General features: G+C 36.3%; 1 long non-coding RNA gene across 2 annotated transcripts; it reads left to right on the plus strand.

Moving 5' to 3' along the window:
- Positions 1-8215: 8215 nt before the first annotated feature.
- Positions 8216-15509, plus strand: LOC147759524 (uncharacterized). Of its 2 annotated transcripts, XR_015331416.1 has the most exons (6): positions 8216-8455; positions 9588-10892; positions 11432-11658; positions 12440-12651; positions 13139-14373; positions 14439-15509. It is a non-coding gene; the product is annotated as an uncharacterized LOC147759524 (long non-coding RNA). The 2 variants fall into 2 exon arrangements; XR_015331415.1 differs by having other exon boundaries at positions 8254-8455; positions 13139-15509.
- Positions 15510-17494: the final 1985 nt, after the last annotated feature.

The raw sequence follows: 17494 nt of genomic DNA on the forward strand, positions 1-17494 counted from the left end.
CACGTAGAAATTTTTCGACATGATCAACAGCCGCTGCGTGCGGTCCACGAATTCTCAGAAAATGGAAAATGTACGACATGCGAACGTGTAGCGTTCGCCTGTCATCCGCCTGTCGTACGGGACACGCGAGGAAGTTATTTTTTCCACTGCACTTACGGTGCGTGTGATGCACGTGGTTAAGGTGCCCGTTGCACGCACTTATTTCTTGTTCCCTCCGTGCTCACTCCTCACTTCCACGCTCCCACCGTGTGGACCTCACGGGCTTCGTGCAAGTTGAATGCGTAGTGGTCACTCCATGCGCACGGACCGTGAGTTTAAAAGGACGGGCATGAACGGAAAAGCATTATTTCTGCCTTTGACGTCAAGTTTTAAAATGGCTAAAAAGACAACAAAGAGCAAGAGGGGGAGAGTTGGATCGGGGACAGGTATGATTGGGGTCACCATCCTTGAACACTGCTGGGGATATAATGATCTCCTCAAACATGCACTGTTATTATACCCTCCCAAATACATCTCAAGCAAGTAAGTCAGCAAGACTCCCTACTTCCACTTGCGTTGCCCATGCGTTGCTCGTACTCCTAGTACGGATAACGTACGTAGTGCACGATGTTTGTACTTTGCATGTACGGGGGCGCGCGGGACACGTGCTTGCAATCACCAATTACTTGATTCCTTCCCTGTGATCTAGCTACGGCCCAGCCAGATGAGCGGAACCTAAAAAAACGTACGATCTGAAAATCATGCGTGGAGTCGGGACCCAGGCTTAATGTGTGTGTGTGGGGGGGGGGAGGGGGGGATTATCATCATTATTTTCAGAAACTAGTCAATTTCTGGGCAAAAATGCAAAAAATCACACCTGCCTTATTAAAAAAAGATTAAAGCGGCTATAAACGAAAGCATTTGGTGTAAAGATTTACGTTCTACTAAAGCTTAAGCTACATTTTTCACAGACGCCGTACGATGAAGTAGAAATTAATTTTCCGTATTTTTGCACCGTAAGTGTCTATGGACTAGCATGTTTACGTTTGGTACGGGCGCCGTACCATTTCTCTCACATGACTTTGAGGTTAAGTAACGGACGCCGCACGAGTAGGGGCATATGGGCAATACATGTACACGGACACCATACGGACATCGTATGCTTGACAAATGTAACCCAAGATTGGATATTTGAAAAAAATTAACTATATTTGTCCGGAAATAATGAGTGCAATTTCTAAATGTTTGCGTGGCAACTGAGAGAAATTTTGGTCTTATGTTATGTTATGTTATTTATTTATTTATTTATTTATTTATTTATTTATTTATTTATTTATTTGTTGATGTATGTGTGTGTGATATCGGTCCTCTACACATTACAAGTTAAATTCCAGGGATACATATACCCTGTGTTTACTAATAGGCCTACGTGCCAGCACGCCGCGTTTCATGGAGCTTTCTGATTTAGAGGTAATTTGTCTCCTTGTTGCTGTATGATATAACCATTAAATACGGGTGCTGTAACCAGATCCGCATATTGATCAATTGGTTTAATTTGTTTTCTAGATTTAACTGTATTGTATTCACAGCCACGTGTATGTGAGTATTACTGATATACAGTCTTTGCCAGTAATTATTATTATTATTATTGCCTTCTACATGTACACTACAACTACTCTTACTCTTACTACTTCTACTACTACTACAACTATTACTACTACTACTACTACTACTACTACTACATTATATAGTCCTACTACACTGTACTACAACTACTACATATAGGCCTACTGGCTCTACAACTTACACTGCTCCACAGGTAGGGGAGAGCGGGGCTAGTTGGCCCAGTGAGGCACTTATGGCCTTGTAGAGCCAACTAGGAATGAGTTAGAGTAACAAATCCGGTTTCAAAGTAACCCGCATGAAGTTGGCTATGTATGCAACGTCATTATTTTTCAGATGTAATACCAGATGGCTCACAATTTGACAAAAAAAAAAGCAACTGACGTCAGGGGGGCCAACTTGCCCCGTGGCGGGGCAAGTTGGCCCCCTATACGAAAATGAAGTAAATATCGCATGTAAACGCCTTGAAATACATTTTTACACATCTTTAATTTATTAGATTGATTTTTGAGAGTCTTTGATAAACAAAAAGTTCAAATGAGGCAGATTTATTGTCACTTTGTATGTGTTGCAACAACCAAAATATCTATCAATAAAATTTGTTTTGTTTTAATTGAGAATAAATTTATAATGGTATAAAGCAGGTTTTTGAATGAAAACGAATAATAAATGTTCGTTTTAAAAGAAACTAACAAATTCAGTTTTAAACTGGTAATTATTTGTTTCAACAATGATCTGTAGCTCTGTTGCCCGCAAAGGATTGTGGGTAATATGGTCCAACTTGCCCCGAGCCAAGGGGGCCAACTAGCCCCAGGTGCACAATTTTTAGATTTGAGGATTGCAGTCGTTTGTGGTGCAAGAATGGACTACATTAATACATTAATTGATTTGAGTAAATTTTGAAATAGTTAGCTTTAGTCTGATGTCCTATACATATACTTTATTCGTTCAAAAGCCTATGAAAATAGATTTTTAAATCTCTTAAACAAAATTACTTTCAGGTGCAAAAATCGTTTATTTGGCCTCACCGCCTAAGTAAAACTTTTTAACGTCCGACACTTCCTTAGCATTGTAGGCTACGGTCACTTTACTAAATGATGTGATCAATTTTTTCACCCCGTAGTTACTTTTTCATAAATTGATGGGGGGCCAACTTACCCCGGGGTCCAACTAGCCCCAGTCTCCCCTATGCTGAAGTGAGTTTCCAGAAATCTCTTAGACTCAACTTAAACTGCGGGACGCAGAAAGGACGCCGTCCAGTGTAAAGGGGGATTTAGGGAATCGGCATATTACATTCACAGAACGGAGTTAAAGTCTGTCTAAGGAAATGTGCATTTACTTACATGTTAAGTGTGGTGCAGGGAAGGGAATAGATATATTTGAGTTTTATATTCAGTAAATGCGACGAAAGATAGTGATTTTCCCTTCCCAAAATAAGCAGAATAAACAAATGCTTCCAACTTGACTTGTTGCTTTATCAAACTTGAGTTTATTTACAACAAACAGGCCTATTTTCCGCACTTAAACAGTAAGAGAAGACTAAAAAACAAATTTTGACAAAATCCAAACATTTAATTGTCTAATGACAAATGTAATTTTGACACAAGTCAAGACGGTTTTAAGTTTGAGCGTAATTACCTCCGCCGTATGTTTTACTTGTGTATCACGAACTTTATTAAGAAGCGCGTAATCGGATGATTATCAATTTATACGATTACAAGTTGTCTTAAAAATTTCCCCGTGAACCACCACGACGAAGAATTGTAGTGACCAAGAAGATTGTAAACTTTGATATCTTTTTACTTCTGAATATTTTGACTGTTATGCCTAATTTTCGCTTAAAAGTGAGAGAGAGAGAAAGGGAAAAAATATCCCAATAAAATTCACCCTTGTCGAACACATATAAATAGAAATGCAGGCAAAAATTTTATGGAAACCTTAGACACGCCTTTTTATTCTACATATCATAATTATAACCTAATATCTTAGGCGTGCGATTTTCACCCAAAAGTCGTGTCGTCTGCAGCACAACTCTGAAACGCGTTCACTATGTATTCTTCACTCGTGGAATGATTGTGTTAGAGCAGAAATTTTCTTTCACACCAGATGACAACGGAAAACTTAAATAAGATTTTTTTAATCACCATGAAAATCATCAAGGCCATCAAAACCATCATCATTACAAATCTTTGATTTGAACATCACTTCCGGCCAGTCATATATTACTTCAGGGGACTTAATTTGCATATAAGAGAAAAAATTAATTTTTATCTGATTTTGGCTTTTCTTTCATTATTTCATTATTTTCAAAAAGTAATGTTCCGTTTTGCTCACAAATCGAGCCACTTTTGATCCACATGCACTGTTTGTAAAAATTATGTAATTAGAAATAACAGACGTGTCTAACGTTTTCACTCCACAACCATAAAACTCGACGTTAGCTGCGTGGGTATAAATGTAGGTCAATTGCCTGTATAAAATTGCCATACGATTATTGATTTTTTAGTGTGGACCGTTTTAGGGGGGAGACTGAAGTGGAAGATGTATCAAGATACCAGCAAAATATTTTGGTTGCATGGGGTTACTTAAAGGCAGAGTATATTGCAAACTTTGAAAGAAAAGAGTAAAACAAGCCCACGTCTCCAGCTTCACCATGTAGGACTTTATAGATGCCGCGGTCCCTCTCTTTTTCATCTGACTCTCCCCAAAAAAATTCAGACCGCGTTAATTGTTGAGCTCCCGGGAAGCGCGGAGCATCCAGCGTGGTGGCAGACGCTGGTGCTCTCTGCAGACGGCATATTGCAGTCACACAGGAGGGGGTAAAGGTTTTCTAGGGAAATGTTGTATTAAATTAAATCTGACGAATTACGTGATAAAGGAAAGAAATTTGACTTATTTGAATTTACATTGACTTAGTGCAATGAAAGACACCGATTCACTGTATTTCTTCTCAAAATTGAGAGAGTAGGGGAAGAAAAGCAAAAGGAGATTACCTATCAACCCTATGAATCATTACATGGCATATCCTGTCCGTGAACTTTTGACCTACTTTCGCATAGATTTCACACTCCTACACAAGCTGAGTTTGTATGGGGCGTATTGGTGTGTGTGTGTGTGTGTGTGTGGGGGGGGGGGGGGGGGGGGGGGGGGGGGGGGGAGGAGAATTCTAATGTGACTGTTCATGTTCGAGAAGATATGGTATTTCTATTTTGATAATGCTACATCTATAGCATATATTTTGGGTTCATGCACAGTATTACTACACACAGCTAGATTATTTGAACGAAGTCTGTTGTTTTATACATTTTATATTTTATACAATAAAACATTTGATTTTAAAAGATAGACCTGAATTGAGAGCGTTGGCAACGGGGAAGAGCAGTTTTGATGGTCTGCACATTCCGCACTTTATTATAATTTTTATCTGATTCGTTTCTTTCATGATGATTTAGCTAGGACAAACAGTGAACTGATGTACAACTTCAATAATTGGATTTGGCTCCTCCCTCCCCCCCCCCCAACCCGCCAGGGGTCATGTCGATACTCCCCCGCACCGATACTCACCCGCACCGCTAATCCCCCTTAGTAATTTTTTGCATAATGCGCATCGATAATCCTGCCATACATTGACAAGGTACCGACATTATTTTAAAAATTAATTGAAGCCTAATGCGTAAGTCGTGGGTGTGTATAGTCTAATGTATATTCAATTTCATTTGCTTGAAGCTTTATTTGTCGTTCAGATTCCATTTTTAATTTAGAATTATTTTGCCTTCATTCTTTTCATTAATTTTTGTTGTATTAATTCTAAAAAGTTATTTTTTTATTTTTAGGTTATAATTGCTTTGTTATAGATAGGTTCATCCAGATTTGTTCATGACTCTCTAAATTAGTGACAATACCGCCAACAAGAACTCGTTCTCTAGCGCGATGTTTCCTACGTAAGGACTCCTACTTACGGTTTTGATATGTATGTATGCACTGTTTGAACTTCGCGCTTCGGACTGCGACTGAAGTATGATGATGGAGATGAAGATGTACGTGCCGAGATTTAACGTTCATTCGAAATGATAATAGATGAAAGAATCCCCAGCTTTAATTTCAGTTTATTTTCAATGAAAGTTGTTTGATGTCTTATTGATTCATGTGCAGCAGTTCACGATTCACTGCCAGAGAATTCTTGCTTGCCTTGCTTGTATCTGTAATCAAAACTACAAGCTTAAAGCGCAGATAATTGATAGCTATGTACAGTAATAGAAATAATAGTAATTGAAAATGAAAACGATAGAAAAAAGCTGTCTTGCGCCCTTAAAGCTCGCATCAAAAACCACCACAGTACAAACAGTCACCATTTTAAAAGGGACACACGCGACACAAGACAAAGACGGATTGTCGAAAAGAAGCTCATAAAAATATTAGACACTTTAAAAAAGGACTTTATAGAGACAATGAATATCTCAATATTATTCTTGTTTTATTGTTAGGCCTACGTAATCTTTAAGACGTCAACGTTTATCACTCACTTCCAACTTCGTCCCTTTTCCATGCATCATACGTCACTTATACCAGTACTAAGTAGTTTGCTTGTTTATTCTTGTTTTGGTACCTGAAGAAGGTTCACAAGCCAAAAGCTCGGGCATTTTTTTAATCTTTCGGAGTTAATCTTTACAGATGCGTTTTCATTATATATTTTTTCGTAAAGATACGGAAGATGCGGTCGAATGAAAAAATGCAGTTTTATTTATCAGTCATAACAGTTACACAAAAGAGGTCTATTATCTGATTCTGGTCCAATTAAGGATGAACTGGTTGAATTCGGCCAGAGACAACCGGAGAGAGAGAGAGAGAGAGAGAGAGAGAGAGAGCCGGAGAGAGAGAGAGAAAGAGAGAGAGAGTACACTCTACCAGAATCTCAGATGGATTTTTCACTAGATATTCACAGATATGTCTAAAATGTAAGGATGTTTTTAATAATTTTTAAAAGAAAGATTCCTGTTTATGATATGAGCGCAAAGGACGATTGCATTTGTTACGTTATGTAAAAGCAGTATTGACGACAACTATCATCTGAGTCCTCAAGGGGGTCGAACTCCCAACACGGAGGTACTTTGTGTGATTATTGATAATATATCCTTTTGTCTCTCTCCCTCTTTCTTAGTCTTTCGATGCACACGAAAATTGTTGCATAAGTTAGATCAGCACTTGTGCTTATCATATTTAAAACACGAAATGCGGACTCAATTTTAAACCTTCGTTACTGTTGCTCGCAACACCATCTCAAATTCGCCCATAAGATTATTTTCAATAAAGCAAAAAATTAAGAACTTGTTAGGAAGCAAGTATAATGTCCAACGTCTCAGAAAATGTTTAGAATGTTAAGATATTTAAATAACGCAATTAATAACTTGAAGCTACTTTCGCGGTGTCGCCCGGCTTTTAAAAGCTGAGAAATCGTCCATGGCGTATTTTGCTGCAGATCATTTTAATTAAAATTTTAGTTGTTTGATGCTTTTGAAATATTTAAGTCATTAATAAAAAATTCATTTTAGTTAAGACAATGACTGAAGGCCTCATTGGATATTTTCCTTTCCCGTGAAAGCCACTTATCAGTTTCCTAAGATGTTCTTTTTATGTTATTAATAAATAATAAGCGTCATCCATGAAGCGCCCCATTCCCGTGAATCGAGAATATTGCGGGATTTTATCCCTCGTCCTCAGTGAAACGAAGTCATTATACTCGGCGATAGTTATTTTCAGCTTGCTGGACTAGCATTTTCAATGAGATATAAATAAAGTTTTAATCTAATTTATATAACTTGTGATTTGATGATTTTTATTTTCCGCGACCGTGAACTGTGATCACTCCCCCCCCCCCCCCCCTTCCCAGCGGTCCCTCATGATTAACTATATAGACGATATGTTGACAGGGCACAGTCAGATGGTTTACACGAAACACGACAAAACTGCTTTTCTCTTGTGAAGCCATTTGCAAATCCTTCGTTACCAGGCATTGTGAAACTATAGGCCTACTTGGAATTGAAGAAAAATGTAGACCTTTTGAAAAAATAAACGCGCATATATCTCATATTAGCCTCCCAGAGCAGTCTATAAAAGTAAAGTACAGGTACTAATAGCTTTGCAGGAAATTACAGGGGCGGATTTAGGCCGTCTTCTGGGTCTTCCGGAAGACGGTCAGATTTTTAAGTTTATATTGTCCGGCATCTAATGTTTTCTGTCTGAAGACGGTAAAAATTGGAGGATGGATCAACAAAGATAATTTGGAAGGCTGTCAGAAAATACCTTTGGATCCGCCCCTGTCGGAAATATAGGCAAAAATGACTTAAGAGTACTTTCAAGTATGTTTAGTATATTTTTAAAGGTAATTACTCTAACTGTGTAGGTCCTTATAAATGCTCCATCTGCTCATAACTTAAAATTGAGTGTTGTGTTAGCAGTGCAAAGTCGAAGCAAAAAGAAAATATATAATAATAACAATAAAAAAAGACAGAATTTAAAATAACCTTTCAGGTAATGATTATATTATCAATCAATAATCAAAAATATCATATCCAAACGAAAAAAAATTAAAAGATATAATAACTTGGAACAACGGCGTGCTTCATGTGACCGGATGTACCGAGATGTGACCCAGTATTTACTGCGGGTTTTCTTTGACCTATTAGTCGGGCTTAGTACGGCGGAGCGGGAACATTTTACACGTTATGAAATAACGTTATACCTAGGACAAGATATATTTACGAGTTACCATAATAGTTTTATCTGAAGCAGTAGGACATCCCACGATTCCAGCATCCTTTTTAATACATGAAAAGACATTCTTGATGACAGAAGGGTGAGTACTTTGTTGTAGTGATCTGGTACCGGAAGTCTTGGGATTGAAAGCGACAGTTGGGCGGGGTTTTCAAGAGAGAGAGAGAGAGAAAGAGAGAGAGAGAGAGAGAGGTAGGAAGGAGCTGCAGAGACAAGAGGTAGAGGGTAGACAAAGGGATCTGGTGATCCTAGTGTTATAAGTGTTATTCAGTAGATCTGGATTCCTGGAAACATCTGAGGTAAAACCTAATAAGTACTAGCAGAGTTAATTAAGTAGCAATAGGGTTTCTATGATCATGATGTACTTGTCTTAGAGCTACTATAAAAGTTATTTGTGTGGATTTTTTGCAGTGTTCACTTCATCCTTCGTATCTTTATAACTGTCTATTAAGCCATAGTCCTCCAACCGAGTGCAGTAATGGCTTTGCATGTTAGGAACTCGTACATTACATAGCCATGTATACTCAGTAGCAACACATTACAGTATTGCAATTGGCCTTCACCATTCTCAAATATAGTGTTGTGTCTCATGTTGAGACATGCTGGACTGCTAAAGATGTAAAATTACAACAAATGTCCTTCAAAATTTCGTATAGAATGCCAAGCTAAATTGGTAAGAATGATTGTTTCTGTTTTTCATTTATTGTTACTCAACATAAAACCCAAATGAACCCATTTTTTTTCATTACATGTATATAGGTGATCTAAGACATCTATGTGTCTACATACAGCCGGTCATGACCAGTTTTGAGGCGCCCGTTTTGCACAGCACATACTTTCAGTGACTATCCCAGCAATTTTTTCAATGACACTGATGTCATTGGTTATTTTAAGTTTGATTTTTTTTACATGAAGTCATGGCAAACCATCAGATGCATATTAGCAATTTTTTGAAAGTACAAATAACTGTGAATACGAGGAAGCTGCCAAATTTGACTTTGCCCAGGACCACTGCCAGAACTTTTAGACATGACGGGAGTGCGGAGGAACCGTCCTTTTTGCTGGGGAAAAGGTTCCCTCTGGGGAAATTTTTATTTAGGTACACAGTGGTTTCATGGTAAAAGCTCCACTTTTTTTAGGGAAAAAAAAACTTTTGAAATTGCTGGCTACAGGTCTGTTGAATGTTTATAATGAATGTTTCTTTATTTTTTCAGCTCACACAAACAGTTTGACAGTTGGTGTACAGTATCATGTGTCTCTGTAGTGACCTGCTTGATGTGGTCAGTTTGGGATGATGTTATATCTAATACATGGCTGCCGATTAGTCACATCTTGACCGGGGCCACCACCTGGTGGATGAGATGGTAATGGGAACGAGTATGAAAGAAGCACATGGCGAGTGAGACCCACGGCACCCGGTCATAACATTGGTGACGAGGATAAGTAAGAAATATTAACATGGCACAGGGAGAACCACCTGTTCTATATATCCACATAGCAGGAATTGTTCTGCATGTAACACCGTTCAATCCACCGGAAAATAGACTAAATACAGGGCCAGCATGGGAAACATGGCTGGAGGAATTCCAAGAAGAAATGCAGTTGCAAGAAGCAGACAAGGTAACTTGCCTTAGGCGCTACAGGGGAAAAGAGATTAGAAACAAAATAAAATGCTTGCCAGATCCTCCAGTAATTGAAAGTGAAGAAGGAAATAGGAAACCTGAACCTTCACTACAAACCAAAACAAAATAAAATGCATAGTGTTTATGTATTCAATAAAAAACAAGGCTCTCAGGAGAAACCACATCTTCATTCACTGCCAGGTTGAGAGAAAAAGCTGAACATAATGATTTTGGTAAGAGTGCAGATACTCGTATTTTAGAAAGAATAATTCAGACTATGGATGACAAGCAGATTGTAACCAAAGCCATACAAAGAAATTGAGACTTGGGAACTTCAATCCAAGAGGTGGGTCAGAAAGAAGACCGAAACAAAGAAGTTGACAATATGAGAAATGAATTCAAAGTGGCAAAAATCTCAGACGGAGATAGAGTCAAACCTAAAGGAAGATACCCACACCTGGTGAAGAAACCTACTAATTAAAAAAAAAATTAATTGATATTTACCATTAAGAACAGATTGCATAGCATACAGCACTCAAGATGTGACTTTATGCAATATGAAAACTGAAAATTCACTAGGATTCAGAATATTCAAGGATAATGATTGACAAAGACTGTTTTTTTTTTTTAAGTTTTAAACTTTATATTTTGTAGAAAAAAATTAAGGTTGGGAGGAATGTTATATCCAATACTATTACATGGCTGCTGAATAGTCACGTCTTGACTTGGGCTCCCACCTGGTGGATGACGTGGTAATGGAAACAAGTATGAAAGAAGCACATGGCGAGTGAGACCCACGGCACCTGGTCATAACAGATGATATGTATTTGACCAAAGGTGGAGCAGTGGTCATAACCCACCCTCACCCATCACCATGCCAAAAACAACACCTTGCAGGTAGTGCTCAAAATTATTGTTTGGTTTTGTTTTACAAGTTGTGTTACAATAAGTAATTTGTCTTCTATCCTTCCTGTGTAGATCAACAAACCAGTTATCATATGTGCTTCCTTTAAATTTAATAAAATTTTTCACTTCTCTTATGTTACTCCTCACAAAATGTACTTCTACAAGGCACATTCAACTGATATACTTATCCCAGATTATTACAGCCATTGTTTATAGGCAATTTGTGTGCAGGTTTCTCAAAAATCCCAGAAGATTTGGCAGAGTTCTGTTTATTTAACTTTGATCAGTTAAAGATTGTGACAGTTGTACCTGTCACAATTGTGCCCAGCAGCCTCCAAAAGACATTTTAAACTTGTCTCTGTTCAGTCACCATAACTGTGATGTCTGTCATATTAGGTGGACATTATATAATTAGGTAGTATATTGTAGGTTAAATGTTCTGCTGGCTCTTGTGGACTGTCAGGGTTCTGTCCTTTTATTAAGATAATTTATGTCACTTCATTCATATAATCTTTTGTCTCTTTTTCCAGCTCCAGTCTCCATACAGCATGGTGTCTTCTACAGGTAGGTGAACAGACTTTACCTGGCTGGACATGGGGGACATGTATTGTTAATATAAAATAGACAGGAAATAACAGTTGCAGGAATATCCCTTCATGTCACACAGTTGTGCAAGACAGCAAGTTTCAGGATGAATGGGTTGTGAAGAGCCAGAGACAGGACAGCCATGGTAAACAGGGAACTGGACTTCTTGCAGGTAGTACACAAAATGAACAGTTGATTTTGTTTTTCAAGTAGCAGTGGGTATAATTGGTCTTCTCTTACCTCTATAGGGACAAAAACACCAATTAACACATTTTTTAGATTTAATTGATTTTAATGTTACTTAAAAAGCATGGGTTGTTATAATAGTCCACACTTGTTTATTTAAAAGGAACCAACTTAAAATTGTAGTGTGCATTGTAGGTATCTAGTAATTAATGTCATTTTTGATCCACACCTCACATTTGTTACCAATGCATTTATTTAGTTTAAACAATTAAACTTATATGCACAAAACATATACAAAATGAATACATGTTTTAAAATTTTGTTTGTGTGCATCTCTCTCTCTCTCTCTCTCTCTCTCTATATATATATATATATATATATATATATATATATATATGTCTTTTATTAGTCACAGCCAACTGATATAATTATCCCAGATTTTTACAGGTGTTAAGCATTTTGTGTGCAAATTTCACAATAATTCCAACAGATTTGGCAGAGTTCTGTTTATTTAACTGTGTTCAATCTGAGAATGTGCTGGTCTCAGCAGTCACAATTGTGTCCAGCAGCCTCCAAAAGGCAAGGTCATTTTTAACTTATCACAGTGCAATCACCACAATACTGATGTTTACCATATAAGATGGGCACTTGGCAGTTTACCATAGTTTTAATATTTTCCTAACTGGCTCTGGTGGACTGTCAGGTTTTTGTCTTTTCTTTGTATTAAGATAAATTTCACTTATACATTGTCATGTCTCTTTTTCCAGCTCCAGTCTCCATACAGCATGGTTCCTTCTAGGTGAACTGACTTTACCTGGCTGAACATGGGGGGATGTATTTTATATGAAGCAGACATAAAAATACAGCAACAGGAACATCTTCATCTCACTGCAAGACACAGGATGTGGCAAGTTTTAGGATGAATGCCAGAGACAGGACAGCCATTGTGACTGGGCCTCTTGCCGATAGCAGATAAAATGTATGTTTTTTTTTATGCAAAGAAAGTTCGGTAATTTGTTTCCCCTCTTTCATTTGTGTAGAGACACAAACACCAATTGTTACATTTTTATTGGGGGAGGAGGTAAAATGATTATTTCAATGTGGAAAGCATGGATTATTATGAATAAAGTTAATGTGTCACTGCTTTAATTGTAATGTAAATTTAATTTTTATATTCATCAAGTGCTTTATTAATCACACCCATCATTTGTTAAGAATTTGAAGCAATTCATCTTGTACACACAAAACATAAAATGAATAATTATATTTTAATTTGATACATACGATCAGTATCAAGATATAAATATCAAGTACTGTGATGCAAAAATGATCTTGTGCATCTTACAAAAGCATCCTACATATGAATAATGTATCATTAGATGGTTCCTAATAATAGTTTGCACTATATTACAGAGATGATCCAGTTGCATTGCAAACAGTTACACTCATTTCATTTATGTTTTTAGCAAATACACTTCTGGAATTGTATAAAGAGCTGCTGGCAGACAAAGAGGTCAATTTTATACTGACTGAGAGAGAGTGCTGCCAGAACCACCCAGAACAAGACTTTTAAAGATGACATGGCAGATCCTGTGGAGCCAGTTATATGGAACAGTACAATTGCACAACAAATGTGGGTTCCAGGTAACACAAAGAATCCATTTCCCCCATATGCATGGAAACTATAGAGGCAGGGTATATAAAGCAAGGAGATTGTTTTAGACAATACTCTTTCACTGAAGACAAATAGACACAATGGAAATGTTTAAAAGTGAATTGCTATTTCAGCTCAGTTGTGATGTGTTATAATAATTTCCCCATATACATGGAAATTATTATAGTACTAGTAGAGGTAGCATGTATGCGAGACTGTGGTAGACAATAAGCTATCACTGAACAGAAAAAGATGTCATTGAAAATGTTTTAATGTGAATACATATATTTCAGTGCAGATATGATGTGTTATAAATGATCTCTGTTATTATGAGGTCATTAAGTTGCATAATGCAATTTTTATGACTTGCTTATTATATACAGACACTTTCAGTCTGTCTATATTCTGATCACTGTGTCTGTCCAGTGTCATTGCCATAGTCAGCACTTTGTGACACATCTATTGTTTACCCTTTAACTGATAAACTGTATTTTTGTTTTAATGTTAATTCCTCTAGAAAATCAACATGATTGGATTATTTAATGATATTGTTTGATATCTTAAGCAGTTTGGATTTGATGCTATAATATGTCCTGAGTATTTCAAATTGAAGTAGCAATGTAGATATGTTTGTGTATTTTTGTCTGTGTTTGTTTCTGATTCTGATATTTATTTTAATTACTAACTAGGAAAGCACTCCAAGAGCGCAGACCTCTGCCAAGGCAGCAATTTTTGATAATTATTGATTATTGATTGATTATTGATCCAGATTACCACCAAAAACTAATCATCTGTTCCTTGGCCCACTTCTGACAGTTCCTGAAAATTTCATCAAAATTGGTCCACAACTTTTTGAGTTATGTTGATGACAGACAAACAAGGGTGAAAACATAACCTCCTTGGCGGAGGTAAATATATTGTCATTTTGTGAATTTATGAAATTATTATAAGTTAATTGTTAAATGATTTGTCAAGTGCATGACAGAGTCAGAAGGTTCATTGGTCTGATAGGTAGTTTGGTGATGCCAAGATCCAATGGTTCAAAAGGTTCAATAGTCAGAAGGTTCATTGGTCTGATAGTTTGATGATGCCAAGATCCAATGGTTCAAAAGGTTCAATAGTCAGAAGGTTCATTGGTCTGATAGTTTGGTGATGCTAAGTTCCAATGGTTCAAAAGGTTCAATTGCCTGAGGTTTCATGGTTCAAAGTCCGTAAGTATGAATGGTATATAGTGCAATATAGCAATGATAATATCTGTGGAGGGCGATAATATATTTAATGACTGTTCATGACTCTATAATGCCCCAGCTTTGGGCAGGTTTTACTTAATCTGTAATTTTTCATTGTTTTTTGAGCACACATATTTAGTTTTATGGGCTAATTGTCTGCTGCTGTAAGTATAAAGACTGATTTCAAAAAACACAAGCTATATTTAAAAAGTTAAAAACAGTAATTTCTTTCAGTGAAGTATTTTATATGTCTGAGTTACATGACATACTTTATGAAAACTAAACAAAAAAAAAATCAAAACCTTCAAACAACTATGAAGTTCTTGACAGTTTAACATATCTTTATCTGTCAGTGTATTGCATGCCATTATCTTTAAGGCCCCATCCAAACATGCCATTCAAACCAAAGCTGAAATCTACAGATTGATTACATCTACACGCAAGTATAATCTCTCAGATGTGAAATTGATATAAAACTAAGGTTTCAAAAGCTCCAAACTTTTCTTTTATGGCAATAAAAACAACACCATGTTTTTCCACATTTATTTATTTATTTTATTTATTTATTTATTTATGTGTCTTTTCACTTTGAAAGTGATGCACTTGTAACTAAGAAAGCCGTTGCACACACTCACATTAGCACACATGACAAAAGATAATATTCAAATTTGATATTTTAATGAAGTGAAATATTTTTAAAGTTTCTTGATAAGTCTATATGATATATACTAATTACTATATATTCACACACACACTTCTTGTGTGAAGAGTCTTGGGCATTTGAGCATTTTAAAGGGTAATTTTGAATCCAGTTATGCTGTTTAAGAATTTAAAGGACAAAAGTGTCGTGATCAATTTGTGAAATACAATATTGTGACATTTGTAACAGGAAGTGATAAGAGTGAGTTATTATCTTACCTTTAATATATAACACTACTAACACATTTTTTTTTTTAGTTTAAAAACACACAACTATGTAATAGATTTAAGGTTATTTATTTCACCTGTAGAAATGGAGAATGAAGTTACAGTATATGCACGACTGCTCTGGTCAATTACAAAAGAGAGAGTCTACATGTTACAATGAATAAAACACTTAGTTTAAACAAAATAACTGATCAAATAAATACACCATTTAATAATATAACTAAATAAATAATGCATCATGGCAATTGAATTTGAAAGAATAATTAGCTCACCTGTAGAAATAGAGAATGAAGTTACAGTATTTGTATGACCGCTCTGGTCAATTACAAATGAGAGAGTAAAAAAGGGCATGGCAGACGACTAGGATCACATGAAGATTCTTATCATGTGGGAGAATTATCCAATCAACGCCCGCCAAAGACGAAGAAAGAAGAAATAGATACATACAATATGAAAAAAAATGGGTATGGTTAAAATATGTGAGATGGGATACATCGTCACACTACTTGTTAATTTCTTCATAAATCGTTAAATTATTTTTGATGTTCATTGTTGCGTGGGACATGATTTTTCCACTAAAGCCATCCTGCGCTAGTACATAACCAGCTTTTCGTTCTGGTCTATATGCATTTTGTGTCTAAAATAAGCCACCTGATACGGTATTGGGTTTAGATTTTTTGAGACCTGATATATGAATCACAAAACTAATGAGCACATCACGCTATTCATGTTATATGTTTATTGCAGTTTCAAGTCATTGCCAATGAATGATAACATTTTTTCTCTATAGTACATTATATGAATTGGAAATCTTTATTTTGCGTAACTGCTTTTATTGATATATATGTATGTATGAATCACTCAAAATATTTTTAATCATGAGATGAACCTGTCGCTATTGGTGATTCGGGTTTTCTTCTCTTAAGACTTTCCCGACTAGCGTCTCCCCTGCTTTGATGCCCTTTGACTGAAGATAGCGGGTCATCATCTTATGCCCATATATAGTTCCTACCTTTAAATAAAGCACATGTTCTTCGATATTATATCATTTACAAAACAGCATGTTTTAAATAAACTTAAAATATGAATTAACACTATATAAGAGACTGATTGGCCAAGATTGGCAGTGGCAATTTTTCAGATGCAATTTTTGAATCGACGTGGAATTCTCATGGGCTCAAAAAAAATGCAAGCACTAGTTATGTATCTCCGTTTCTGTTATGACTTAAAGGGAAACTTAATGTCAGCTCATTACATCTTTATAAGCTTTATATGATAGAATTTGTCTGTACTTTTATAGCAGCAGCTCCATTTTCAGTCTACTTTTTCAGTTTGGGATGGGGTTTTATTGATATTGCAATATGTTGGGATATCTACCGCAGACCACAGACCATTTGGTTGGGCTAACAAAAAAGAAGGGTGCACACCCAAATATCGTTTACAGATAGCTACATGTACTTATCTCTCCAATAGCTATTGCGACTTCATTTGCCATGACCTCAGTTGGTGTTACATAAGACCTCCGAATGTTGTACTTTGAACATATTGTCTTTATGCTCCTTACAGATGCGCCTCTCAAGACTCTCTATTGTGTCTTTAGAATGCTTGAACTTTCCTCATTTGTCTTGAAATTCTTAACTAAATCTCTAATAATATTTAGAAAACTTTCAATGGCAGCCATTTTTCTGCCTATACTTCCATTTTTCCATTTCATCCCTAAAATGAAAATCAGAAAAATGAACTGACTTCGTTTTTATTTCAATTTGAATTGAAAATGGAAAAATGAGCTCGATTCTCTGATTTCTGCACAGATGGCGAAAAAAAGGTATTTTGTAATCTATTCCACCTTTTCATCATTGGAAAACACGATACCAGTCGATATTTATATTTTCTAACACATCAGGGATCTGTCAATCTTTTATTTTGCATTTTCTGGAAAAAATGAAAAAACCAAGGGCAATTTTCGTTTTGCCATTTTTCATTTTAAATGGAAAAAACGAAAACTGAGTTTC

This window comes from Lingula anatina, chromosome 10 (genome assembly GCF_051362555.1).
Source record: "Lingula anatina isolate TDL-2025a chromosome 10, LinAna3.0, whole genome shotgun sequence".
NCBI classification, from domain to species: Eukaryota; Metazoa; Brachiopoda; class Lingulata; order Lingulida; family Lingulidae; genus Lingula; species Lingula anatina.